This window comes from Balaenoptera ricei, chromosome 2 (assembly GCF_028023285.1).
Source record: "Balaenoptera ricei isolate mBalRic1 chromosome 2, mBalRic1.hap2, whole genome shotgun sequence".
Classification (NCBI taxonomy): Eukaryota; Metazoa; Chordata; class Mammalia; order Artiodactyla; family Balaenopteridae; genus Balaenoptera; species Balaenoptera ricei.
In genome coordinates this window covers 101,331,515-101,344,875 of record NC_082640.1, presented here as the reverse complement: position 1 = coordinate 101,344,875, position 13,361 = coordinate 101,331,515, and the positions used below count along the sequence as shown (strand labels likewise).

Sequence of the window (13,361 nt, the reverse complement as noted above, 5' to 3'; positions counted from 1 at the left end):
GAGCATAGCTTTTGAAATTTGGCAAACATGATTTCAAGTTTCAATTCAGCAACTTATAGCTGTGGTATTAACTTTGGACGATTTATGTAATTTTCTTTCCTTATCTGTAAAGTTGGCATTATGCCAATCTAGAGGGGTTTAAGTTTTAAAAAATTACTAAATATATTATACATACAAAGAAGCACATATGAAGTATTTTTTTATTAATCAATTTATTTTTTAAAAAATTTATTTATTTATTTTTGGCTGTGTTGGGTCTGCGTTGCTGTGCGCGTGGGCTTTTTCTAGTTGCAGCGAGCAGGGGCTACTCTTTGTTGTGGTGCACGGGCTTCTCATTGCAGTGGGTTCTCTTGTTGTGGAGCACTGGCTCTAGGCACACGGGCTTCAGTAGTTGTGGCACGCGGGCTCTAGAGTGCAGGCTCAGTAGTTGTGGCACACGGGCTTAGTTGCTCCGTGGCATGTGGGATCTTCCCGGACCAGGGATCGAACCCGTGTCCCCTGTATTGGCAGGCGGATTCTTAATCACTGTGCCACCACGGAAGTCCCCACATATGAAGTATTTGTATAGTTGAAAAAATAATAGTAATTCAAGCACCCATCCATGTACTTGCCATCCAGGTCAATAGAAATTTATAGTACCTCTTAAGGCCCTCCCTCCAGATAACAGTCATTATGTGAATTCTTATTTATTTATTTATTTGGCTGCGTGGGGTCTTAGTTGTGGCACACGGGATCTTTCATTGCGGCGCGTGGGCTTCTCTATAGTTGCGGTGCGTGGACTCTAGAGCATGTGGGCTTAGTTGCCCCGCAGCATGTGGGATCTTAGTTCCCCGACCAAGGATCGAACCCGCATCCCCTGCATTGGAAGGCTGATTCTTAACCACTGGACTGTCAAGGAAGTCCATTATGCTGAATTCTGTGATAATCAATCCTTGTATTTATTTATAGTTTTACCACCTGTGAATGTATATTTAAACAGTATTTTGCTTATTTTGTCCTGTTTTTTATATTGACATACAATGTGCCATTTTTATATTCTGGGATTTTATTTTGCTCATTTTTATATCTTTATGTTTTATTTTATTTTATTTTTTAAAAATTATTTATTTATTTATTTTTGGCTGTGTTGGGTCTTCATTGCTGCACGCGGGCTTTCTCTAGTTGCGGCAAACGGGGGCTACTCTTCATTGTGGTGCACGGGCTTCTCATTGCGGTGGCTTCTCTTGTTGCGGAGCACCGGCTCTAGGCGCATGGGCTTCAGTAGTTGTGGCTCGTGGGCTCTACAGCGCAGGCTCAGTAGTTGTGGTGCCTGGGCTTAGTTGCTCAGCGGCATGTGGGATCTTCCTGGACAAGGGATCGAACCCATGTCCCCTGCACTGGCAGGCGGATTCCCAACCACTGCGCCACCAGGGTGGAGTAAAGATAGATACAACAGCAGAGGCTTTAGGTTAAGACTATGATCAGTCTGGGAGAAGAAAAGAATATGGAGAAGGAATGCCCAGTGAGGGAGGAGAATAGCTTAAAGAATGTGGGAGTCAGCTCCTACCAGATCATGTAAGATGAAGACTGAGAAACAAACATCAGATTTAGCTCTGCAGGTCATGAGTGACTCTAATGGTCAATTTCAGTGGAGCAGAGATGATGAAAGCCTGATTGGAGAATGCATGAGAGCAGAGGAAAAAAATGGAAGAACGTGAATACAGACGACTCTTCGGAAGGGTTTTGCTGCAAAGTAGAGGGAAAACTGGCATGCCTGCTGTTGAAAAAATGAAGTAGAGTTTGTTTTGTTTTTAATTTAAGATGTGAGAACTATTTGTAGAATATAAATACTCAGCCCAAGATTTTATATGTTGTAAGAAACAGTATGAAAATCACAGTAAAAACCTCAGCTTTGGAGTCAGAGTGGGTCTGAGTACTAGTTCTGCCACTTACTGGTTGTGGGACCTGGGGCAAGTTAATTAAGTTTCATAAACATTAATATTCTGATCTGTAAAACAGAGATGACAGTATCTGTTCTGGATTTTTGTTATTAAGTTTATTTATTTATTTATTTATTTATTTATTTATTTATGGCTGTGTTGGGTCTCTTAGTTTTTTCGTGTGAGGGCTTTCTCTAGTTGCGGCAAGTGGGGGCCACTCTTCATCGCGGTGCGGAGGCCGCTCTTCATCGCGGTGCGCGGGCCTTTCACTATCGCGGCCCCTCCCGTTGCGGGGCACAGGCTCCAGACGCGCAGGCTCAGTAGTTGTGGCTCACGGGCCCAGTTGCTCCGTGGCATGTGGGATCTTCCCAGACCAGGGCTCGAACCCGTGTCCCCTGCATTAGCAGGCAGATTCTCAACCACTGCGCCACCAAGGAAGCCCTTATCCATTCTTTAGAATTTTGTAAATAGACCATCATGTCATTTGTGAACAAATACAGTTTTATTTCTTTCTTCCCAATCTTTATACCATTTATTTCCTTTTCTTCTATTATTGCATTAGCTAGAACTTTCAGCACAGTGGGGTTTTTTTTTTGTTGTTAGTTAGTTAATTAATTAATTAATTTTTGGCTGTGTTGGGTCTTCGTTGCTACACGTGGGCTTTCTCTAGTTGTGGCGAGAGGGGGTTACTCTTCCTTGTGGTATGCGGGCTTCTCATTGCAGTGGCTTCTCTTGTGGAGCACGGGCTCTAGGCGCACGGGCTTCAGTAGTTGTGGCATGTGGGCTCAGTAGTTGTGGCTCGTGGGCTCTAGAGTGCAGGCTCAGTAGTTGTGGCGCATGGGCTTAATTGCTCCGTGGCATGTGGGATCTTCCTGGACCAGGGCTTGAACCCATGTCCCCTGCATTGGCAGGTGGATTCTCAACCACTGTGCCACCAGGGGAGTCCGACAGTGTTGAAAAGAAGTCGTGAGAGAGGACATTCTTGCCTTGTACCTTATCTCAGTGGGAAAGCTTGGCATTTCTCACCACTAAATATTATGTTAGCTATAGGGTTTTTTGTAGAGTTTATTTCGTTGAGGAAGTTCCCCTCTATTTTCAGTTTACTGAGAATTTTTATTCTGAATGGGTGTTGGGATTTGCCAAATGCTTTTCCTGCAGTTATTGATAAGATCATGCAATTTTTTTTCAGCCTGTTGATGGGTGGATTACATTAATTGATTATTGTGTGTTGAGCTAGTGCTGCATGCCTGGGATATATTCCAGTTGGTTGTGGTTTATAATACATTTTACACATTGTTGGATTCAATTTACTAATATTCCGTTGAGGGTTTTTGCATCTCGGCTCATGAGAGATATTGATCTGTAGTTTTCTGTTCTTGTAATGTCTGTCTGGTTTTGATATCACAGTAATGTTAGCCTCATAGAATGAGTTAGGTAGTATTCCCTCTGCTTCTGTCCTCTGAAAAAGATTGTAGAGAATTGGTTTAATTTTTCCCTTCAATGTGTGGTAGAATTCACTAGTGCACCCATATCAGCCTGGTGCTTTCTGTTTTGGAAGGTTATTAATTACTAGTTCAATTTCTTTAATAAATACAGGCCTATTCAGATTGTTTCTTATATGAGTTTTGGCAAATTGTATGTTTCAAGGAATTGGTCCATTTCATCTAGGTTTTCAAATATGTGGGCATTGAGTTGTTTATATTATTTCTTTATTACCTTTTTAATGTCCATAGGATCTGTAGCGAGTCCCCTCTTTTATTTCTTTTTTTTTTTAAATTGGAGTATAATTGCTTTACAGTGTTGTGTTAGTTTCTGCTGTACAACGAAGTGGCTCAGCTATATGTACACATATATTCCCTCCCTCTTGGACCTCCCTCCCACCCCCCACCTCCCCATCCCACCCATCTAGGTCATCACAGAGCACCGAGCTTAGCTCCCTGTGCTATACAGCAGGTTCCCACTAGCTATCTGTTTTACACATTGTAGTGTATATATGTCAATCCTAATCTCCCAGTTCATCCCACCCTCCCCTCCCACCCCCCCTCCCCCACCACGTCCACATGTCCGTTCTCTATGTCTGCGTCTCTGTTCCTGCTCTGGAAATAGGTTCATCTGTAGCATTTTTCTATATTCCACATTTATGCGTTAATATACGATATTTGTTTTTCTCTGACTTACTTCACTCTGTATGACAGACTCTAGGTCCATCCACATCTCTGCAAATGACCCAATTTCGTTTCTTTTTATGGTTGAGTAATACTCCATTGTATATATGTACCACATCTTCTTTATCCACTCATCTGTCATTGGACATTTAGGTTGTTTCCATGTCTTGGCTGTTGTAAATAGTGCTGCAGTGAACATTGGGGTACATGTGTCATTTTGAATTATGGTTTTCTCAGGGTATATGCCCAGTAGGAGGATTGCTGGGTCATATGGTAGTTCTGTTTTTAGTTTTTTAAGGAACCTCAGTACTGTTCTCCATAGTGACTGTATCAATTTACATTCTCACCAACAGTGCAAGAGGGTTCCCTTTTGTCTACGCCCTCTCCAGCATTTATTGTTTGTAGATTTTTTGATGATGGCCGTTTTCACTGGAATGAGGTGATACCTCATTGTAGTTTTGATTTGCATTTCTCTAATGATTAGTGATGTTGAGCATCTTTTCATGTGCCTCTTGGCCATCTGTATGTCTTCTTTGGAGAAATGTCTATATAGGTCTTATGCCCATTTTTTGATTGGGTCGTTTGTTGTTTTGATATTGAGGTGCATGAGCTGTTTGTATATTTTGGAGATTAATCCTTTGTCAGCTGCTTCGTTTGCAAATATTTTCTCCCATTCTGAGGGTTGTCTTTTCGTATTGTTTATGGTTTCCTTTGCTGTGCAAAAGCTTTTAAGTTTCATTAGGTCCCATTTGTTTATTTTTGATTTTATTTTCGTTACTCTAGGAGGTGAGTCAAAAAAGATCTTGCTGGTTTATGTCAAAGAGTGTTTTTCCTATGTTTTCCTCTAAGAGTTTTATAGTATCTGGTCTTACATTTAGGTCTTTAATCCATTTTGAGTTTATTTTTGTGTATGGTGTCAGGAAGTGTTCTAATTTCATTCTTTTACATGTAGCTGTCCAGTTTTCCCAGCACCACTTATTGAAGAGGCTGTCTTTTCGCCATTGTATATTCTTGCCTCCTTTATCAAAAATAAGGTGACCATATGTGCATGGGTTTATCTCTGCGCTTTCTATCCTGTTCCATTGATCTATATTTCTGTTTTTGTGCCAGTACCATACTGTCTTGATTACTGTAGGTTTGTAGTATAGTGTGAAGTCTGGGAGTCTGATTCCTCCACCTCCATTTTTCTTCCTCAAGATTGCTTTGGCTATTCAGGGTCTTCTGTGTGTCCATACAAATTTTAAGATTTTTTGTTCTAGTTCTGTGAAAATGCCATTGGTAATTTGATAGGGATTGCATTGAATCTGTAGATTGCTTTGGGTAGAATAGTCATTTTCACAGTATTGATTCTTCTGATCCAAGAGCATGATATATCTCACCATCTCTATGTATAGTATCGTGTCATTTGCAAACAGTGACAGTTTTACTTCTTCTTTCCTGATTTGGATTCCTTTTATTTCTTTTTCTTCTCTGATTGCTGTGGCTAAAACTTTCAAAACTATGTTGAATAATAGTGGTGAGAGTGGGCAGTCTTGTCTGGTTCCTGATCTTAGTGGAAATGGTTTCAGTTTTTCACCATTGAGAACGATGTTGGCTGTGGGTTTGTCATATATGGCCTTTATTATGTTGAGGTAAGTTCCCTCTATGCCTACATTCTGGAGGGTTTTTATCATAAATGGGTGTTGAATTTTGTCAAAAGCTGTTTCTGCATCTATTGAGATGATCATATGGTTGTTCTCCTTGAATTTGTTAATATGGTTTATTACACTGATTGATTTGTGTATATTGAAGAATCCTTGCCTTCTGGGGATAAAATCCACTTGATCATGGTGTATGATTCTTTTAATGTGCTTTTGAATTCTATTTGCTCGTATTTTTTTTTTTTTTTTTTGGAGGAGCGCAAGTCAGACATATCAAGTGAAAAAACCAATATGTGTAATTTTCAAGATCCATTTTTCATTTATAGTTAAGAAACTATAGACAAACTATTTGCTAGTGTTTTGCTGAGGATTTTTGCATCTATGTTCATCAGTGATATTGGCCTGTAGTTTTCTTTTTTTGTGTCATCCTTGTCTGGTTTTGGTATCAGGGTGATGGTTGCCTTGTAGAATGAGTTTGGGAGTGTTCCTCCCTCTGCTGTATTTTGGAAGAGTTTGAGAAGGACAGATGTTAGCTCTTCTCTAAATGTTTGATAGAATTCACCTGTGAAGCCATCTGGTCCTGGACCTTTTGTTAGTTTGTTTATTTATTTATTTATTTTTGGTTGTGTTTGGTCTTCGTTGCTGCGTGCGGGCTTTCTCTAGTTGTGGCGAGTGGGGGCTACTCTTCGCTGCGGTGTGCGGGCTTCTCATTGCAGTGGCTTCTCTTGTTGTGGAGCACTGGCTCTAGGCACACGGGCTTCAGTAGTTGCGGCACGCGGGCTCTAGAGCGCAGGCTCAGTAGTTGTGGTGCACGGGCTTAGTTGCTCCGTGGCATGTGGGATCTTCCCGGACCAGGGCTTGAACTCGTGTCCCCTGCATTGGCAGGTGGATTCTTAACCACTGCTCCACCAGTGAAGTCCCTCCTGGGCCTTTATTTGCTGGAAGATTTTTAATCACAGTTTCAATTTCAGTGTTTGTGATTCATCTGTTCATATTTTCTATTTCTTCCTGGTTCAGTCTTGGAAGGTTGTGCTTTTCTAAGAATTTGTCCATTTCTTCCAGGTTGTCCATTTTATTGGCATATAGTTGCTTGTAGTAATCTCTCATGATCCTTTGTATTTCTGCAGTGTCAGTTGTTACTTCTCCTTTTTCATTTCTAATTCAGTTGATTTGAGTCTTCTCCCTTTTCTTCTTGATGTGTCTGGCTAATGGTTTATCAATTTTGTTTATCTTCTCAAAGAACCAGCTTTTAGTTTTATTGATCTTTGCTATTGTTTCCTTCATTTCTTTTTCATTTATTTCTGATCTGATCTTTATGATTTCTTTCCTTCTGCTAACTTTGGGGGGTTTTCTGTTCTTCTTTCTCTAATTGCTTTAGGTGTAAGGTTAAGTTGTTTATTTGAGATTTTTGTTGTTTCTTGAGGTGAGATTGAATTGCTATAAACTTCCCTACAGAAGTGCTTTTTTTGTGTCCCATAGGTTTTGGGTCATCGTGTTTTCATTGTCATTTGTTTCTATGTATTCTTTTCTTTCTTCTTTTGATTTCTTCACTCAGACTGGGGGGAGGGAGTGGTACGGAATGCGGGAGAGCCTGCGGTGGCAGAGACTGGTGTGACGTTGCAACAGCGTGAGGCATGCCATGTATTCTCCCATGGAAGTTGTCCCTGTATCACGGGACCCTACAGTGGCGGCTGCACAGGCTCCCAGGAGGGGAGGTATGGATAGTGACCTGTGTTTGCACACAGGCTTCTTGATGGCTGCAGCAGCAGCCTTAGCATTTCATGCCCGTCTCTGGTATCCCTGCTGATAGCTGTGGCTCGCATCTGTCTCTGGAGCTCGTTTAGGTGGTGCTCTGAATCGTCTCTCCTCGTGTACCCTGAAACAATGGTCTCTTGCCTTTTAGGCAGGTCCATACTTTTTCCCGGACTCCCTTCCGGCTAGCTGTGGTGCACTAGCCCCCTTCAGGCTGTGTTCACGCAGCCAACCCCAGTTCTCTCCCTGGGATCTTAACTCTGAAGCCCGAGCCTCAGCTCCCAGCTCCCGCCCGCCCTGGCGTGTGAGCAGACAAGCCTCTCAGGCTGGTGAGTGCTGTCAGCACTGATCCTCTTTGCAGGAATCTCTCTCTGCTTTGCCCTCTCCACCCGTGTTGCTCTGCTCTCCTCCGTGGCTCTGAAGCTTCCCCCCCTGCCCGCCCCCCGCCTCCAATCCCCACCAGTGAAGGGGCTTCCTACTGTGTGGAAACTTTTCCTCCTTCACAGCTCCCTCGCAGAGGTACAGGTCCCGTCCCTATTCTTTTGTCTTTGCTTTTCCTTTTTTCTTTTGCCCTACCAAGGTACGTGGGGAGTTTCTTGCCTTTTGGAAAGTCTGAGGTCTTCTGCCAGTGTTCATTATGTGTTCTGTAGGAACTGTTCCACATGTAGATGTAGTTTTGATGTATTTGTGGGGAGGAAGGTGACCTCCACGTCTTACTCCTCCACCATCTTTCCTCATTTCTTTTTATTTTTTATTTTATTCTGCAGCAGTGATTTCCACCATTCTTTCTTCCAGCTCGCTCATTCTTTCTTCTGCCTCAGTTATTCTGTTGGTGCTTCCTTCTAGTGTATTTTTCATTTCAGTTATTGTATTGTCTATTTCTGTTTGTTTGTTGTTTAGTTCCTCTAGGTCTTTGTTAAACATTTTTTGTATCTTCTGAATCTGTACATCCATTCTTTTTCTGAGATCTTGGATAATCTATACTATCATTACTCTGAATTCTTTTTCAGGTAGATTGCCTTTGTCCACTTCATTTAATTGTTCTTCTGGGGTTTTATCATGTTCCTTAGTGTGGGATATGTTTCTCTGCCGTCTCATTTTATCTAACTTCCTGTGATTGTGGTGTTCATTCTGCAGGCTGCAGGGTTGTATTTCTTCTTCCTTCTGCTGCCTGCTCCCTGGTGGATGAGGCTGTCTAAGAGGCTTGTGCAGGCTTTCTGGTGGGAGGGACTGGTTACTGCCCACTGGGGTGTGGAGCTGGGTCTTGTCCCTCTGTTGGGCAGGGCTGGGTCATGCTATGTGTTTAGTGGGCAGCTTTGTGCTCAGGAATACTTTAGGTAACCTGTCTGCTGATGGGTGGGGCTGTGTCCCGCCCTGTTGGTTGTTTGGCCATGGGGTCCCAGTAATGGAAGCTTCAGGTTGTTGGGTGGGGCCAGGTCTTGGTGAGAAATTGGTGGCCTCCAGGAAGGCTCACACTGATGAGTACTCCCCAGAACTACTGCCGCCAGTGTCTTTGTCCCTGCAGTGAGCCACAGCCACTCCTGCCTCCACTGGAGACCCTCCATTATTGGCAGGTAGGGCTGGCACAGTCTCTTTTGAGGTCACTGCTTTTTTCCCTGAGTCCTGGTGCGCATGAGACCTTGTGTGTGCCCTCCAAGAGTGGAATTTCTGTTTCCCCAGTCCTGTGGAATTCCTGTGATCAAAATGGCCTTCAAAGCCAGGTTCTCTGGAGACATCTTCTCCTGTTGCCAGAAACCCAGGCTGTAGATGCTGATGTGGGGTTCTCCCTCCTGTGGGAGAACTTCTGTGGTATAATTATTTTCCAGTTTGTGAGTCATCCACCTGGCAGGTATGGGATTTGATTTTATTGCGATTGTGCCCCTGTACCATCTCCTTGTGGCTTCTTCTTTGTCTTTGGATGTAGGGTATCTTTTCGTAGCTTCCAGCGTGTTTTTGTTGATGGTTGTTCAGTAGTTAGTTGTGATTTTGGTGTTTACGTAAGAAGAGGTGAGCTCACTTCCTTCTACTCTGCCATCTTGTCTTTTCGTCCGGAAACTCCAGTCTTAGTGAGACAGGTGTAATCTGGTCAGCAACAACTCCATAAATCTGGGATTATATCTGAATAAACTGGATGCTTGTTGGTGCTTTTAAGAAAGTGTCCCTGGAAAAGGTGTGAGTAGTAATCAACAGAAGGTTCTCAAGAGCACCACTCACCTTGTGCTGTTTATTACAGTGGATATGACTCAAGAACAGCCAGATGGGATAGATGCATCAGGCAAGGCATGGGGAAAGGGCACGGAGCTTCCATCTCTCTCTGAGAGCATCACTCTTCTAGCATCTCTCTGGTGTTCACTGTCTCAGATGTTCCTAATTTGCTTTTCCTTTGATGGATAACTTCCCAGGGTACATGATTCTAGGTTGGGTTTTACTTTTCTCTCTCCACTCTAAATATTTTCACTCTCTCCTTGCCTGCATGGTTTCTGAGAAGATAGATTTAATTTCTATCTTTGTTCTCTGTAGGTAAAGTGTTTTTTTCCTTCTGGCTCCTTTCAGGATTTTATCTTTGATTTTTCTGTAGTTTGGAAATGAATTGCCTAGTTGTAGGTTTTCTTTGTTTTCATTTTTGTTTTTGCATTTATCTTGCTTGATGTTCGCTGAGCTTTCTAGATCTGTGGTTTGGTGTCTGACACTAGTTTGGGGGAATTTTCAGTTATTATTTCAAATATTTCTTCTATTACATTTTTTCTTCTCTTTCTTGTATTCCCATTATTTATATGTTATACTTTTTTAGTTATCTACGTTCTTGGTTATTCTGTTCTGTTTTTTGTCTTTTTCTCCTTGCTTTTCAGTTTTAGAGATTCCTGTTGAGATATCCCCAAGGTCAGAGATTCTTTCTTCAGCCATGTCCAGTCTATTACTGAGCCCATCAAAGGCATTCTTCATTTCTATTATAGTGTTTTTGATCTCTGGCATTTCTTTTTGGTTCTTTCTTAGTATTTACATCCCTCTGTTGACATTGCTTATCTGTTCTTTCATGGTGTGTATTTTATCCATTGGAGCCCTTAGCATGTTAATCACAGTTGTTTTAAATTCTTTTTTTTTTTTTAATTAATTAATTAATTTATTTTTTATTTTTGGCTGTGTTGGGTCTTCGTTTCTGTGCGAGGGCTTTCTCCACTTGCGGCGAGCGGGGGCCCCTCTTCATCGCGGTGCGCGGGCCTCTTACTGTCGCGGCCTCTCCCGTTGCGGAGCACAGGCTCCAGATGCGCAGGCTCAGTAGTTGTGGCTCACGGGCTCAGTCGCTCCGTGGCATGTGGGATCTTCCCAGACCAGGGCTCGAACCCGTGTCCCCTGCATTGGCAGGCAGACTCCCAACCACTGCGCCACCAGGGAAGCCCGTTTTAAATTCTTAGTGTGATAATTTCAACATTTCTGCCATGTCTGGTTTTGAAGCTTGCTCTGTTTCTTTAAATTGTGTTTTTTGCTTTTCAGTGTGTCTTGTAATTTTTTCTTGATAACTGGACATGATGTACCAAGAAAAAGTAACTGTTATAAATAGGTCTTTAGCAATGTGGTGGTGAGATGTTGGGGGAGGGGAGCATTCTGTAGTCTTGTTATTAGTTCTCAGTCTCTGACTGAACCTATGTCTTTGGACTGTGAACTTCACAAGTGTTTTAGTTTTTTTCGTCTCTCCTTTGGTTGGACAAGATGGCAAGAGTGGGCTGCTGTTGGGTATTTCCCTTCCCCAGGTCAGTTAGCCTCTGACAATACCCTAGCAGGTTAGGCTCTGGTTAACTAATTTCTCCTGAGGGCAGGCCTGTTAAGAAGAACAGAGTGCTCTGGCCTATCTCAAAATTCTTCCTTTTCTCCTCCCCCTGCTAGAAGCATGAGGAGATTTTTCTCTGATATTTACTTTGAGGGCCTGGTCAAGCTCCTGGATATAAATCTTACAAAATTGTGGGGGTGAGGCCCCCTTGAGGTTTCTTTTTTTTTAAGATTTTATTTTTAGAGCAGTTTTAGTTTCACAGCAAAATTGAGAGTAAGTTACAGAGATTTCCATCCCCTGCCCGACACATGCATAGCTTCTCCCATTATCAGAATCACTCACCAGAGTGGTACGTTTGTTACCAAGGATGAACCTACCTTGATACATCATAATCACCCCAGATCTGTAGTTTACCTTAGGGTTCACTCTTGGTGTTGTTCATTCTTTGGGTTTGTACAAATGTATAATGACATATATCTATCATTATAATGTACAGAGTATTTCACTGCCCTAAAATCCTCTGCTCTGCTTTTTTATCCCTTATCACCCTCACCCCTTGCAATCACTGATCTTTTTTGTCTCCATAGTTTTGCCTTTTCCTGAATGTCAGTCATGTATTTGGAATCATACAGTATGTAGTCTCATTCAGGTTGGCTGCTTTTTTTAGTAATATGCATTTAAGGTTCCCCCATGTCTTTTCATGGCTTAATAGCTCATTTCTTTTTAAAAAAATATTTTTATTATGGATCTTTTGTTATTTAGATCATTTCAGCAAAAAGATTAAGGCTAAATTACAATGGAACTGCCATTGACTAAGTAATGTGAGAGATCTACTTTTCTCCAACTACCAGTCTTTTTACTTTTTTCAGAGTTCAGTCACCACAGGTCAAATTCTTTTGGAGATAAATGTCAGTTTTAATAATATATGATATCAGGCTTTAGTTCTGTTTACAGTGCTATAAATATCGTTGTGACAAAAGATTTAGAGGACTTTGAAATTGGCACATTACTTATAATATTTTAATACTATAAAAGTTAATAATGAATGTTAAATTTACCAAAGACTTCTGGAGGAATCTTTGGTAAATTTAACCAGTATTTAACCAAGTATATAACAAGTATACTTGGTTTTGTTTTATACCTCATTGTTAAGCTAAAGTGGTAAAATTTAAGTTAAAAGGAACTAGTTACAGTCTTTTTAAGGCCATGGGCCAGAGATCATTTCAAATTTTTGGTCTTCATATTAGGTTTCATAGTAGTACAGTTTAAGTGTAGTTGATTTACAATATTATATTATTTTCAGGTGTACAACATGGTGATTTAAAATTTTTATAGATTATACTCCATTTATAGTTACTATAAAATGATGGCTGTATTCCCTGTGCTATAAATATATCCTTGTAGCTTATTTATTTTGTACAAAGTGGTTTGTACCTCTTAACCTCCTACCCCTATCTTGCCCCTCCCCTCTTGCCCTCTCCCACTGGTAACCATTAGTTTGTTCTCTATATCTGTGAGTCTGTTTCTGTTTTGTTATATTCATTCATTTGTTTTATGCTTTAGATTCCACATGTAGGTGATAACATAACAGTATTTGTCTTTTTCTGACTGATTTATTTCACTAAGCATAATAGCCTCCAGTTTCAGTCATGTTGTTGCAAATGGGAAAACTTCACTTTTTTATGGCTATGTAGTATTACATTGTATACATACATATATATATATATATATATATATATATATATATATATATATATATATATACACCACATCTTCTTTATCCATTCGTCTTCTGTTGATGAACTTTTAGGTTGCATCCATATCTTGTCTATTATAAAAAATGCTGCTATGAACATTGGGGTGCATGTATTTCTTTTTTTTTTTTTTTTGGCTGCACTGGGTCTTTGTTGCTGCGTGCAGGCTTTCTCTAGTTGCAGTGAGCGAGGGCTACTCTTTGTTGCAGTGTGTGGGCTTCTCATTGCGGTGGCTTCTCTTGTTGTGGAGCATGGGCTCTAGGTACACAGGCTTTGGTAGTTGCAGCACAGTAGCTCAGTAGTTGTGGCACGCGGGCCCTAGAGCATGTGGGCTTCAGTAGGTGTGGTGCATGGGCTCAATACTT

General features: G+C 41.3%; 1 protein-coding gene across 7 annotated transcripts in view; it reads left to right on the top strand.

The window, feature by feature from the left end:
• WDR76 (WD repeat domain 76) overlaps positions 1 to 13,361 on the top strand; it is a 67,213-nt gene that overhangs the window by 20,515 nt on the left and 33,337 nt on the right. The gene's annotated exons all lie outside the window — the stretch shown is intronic.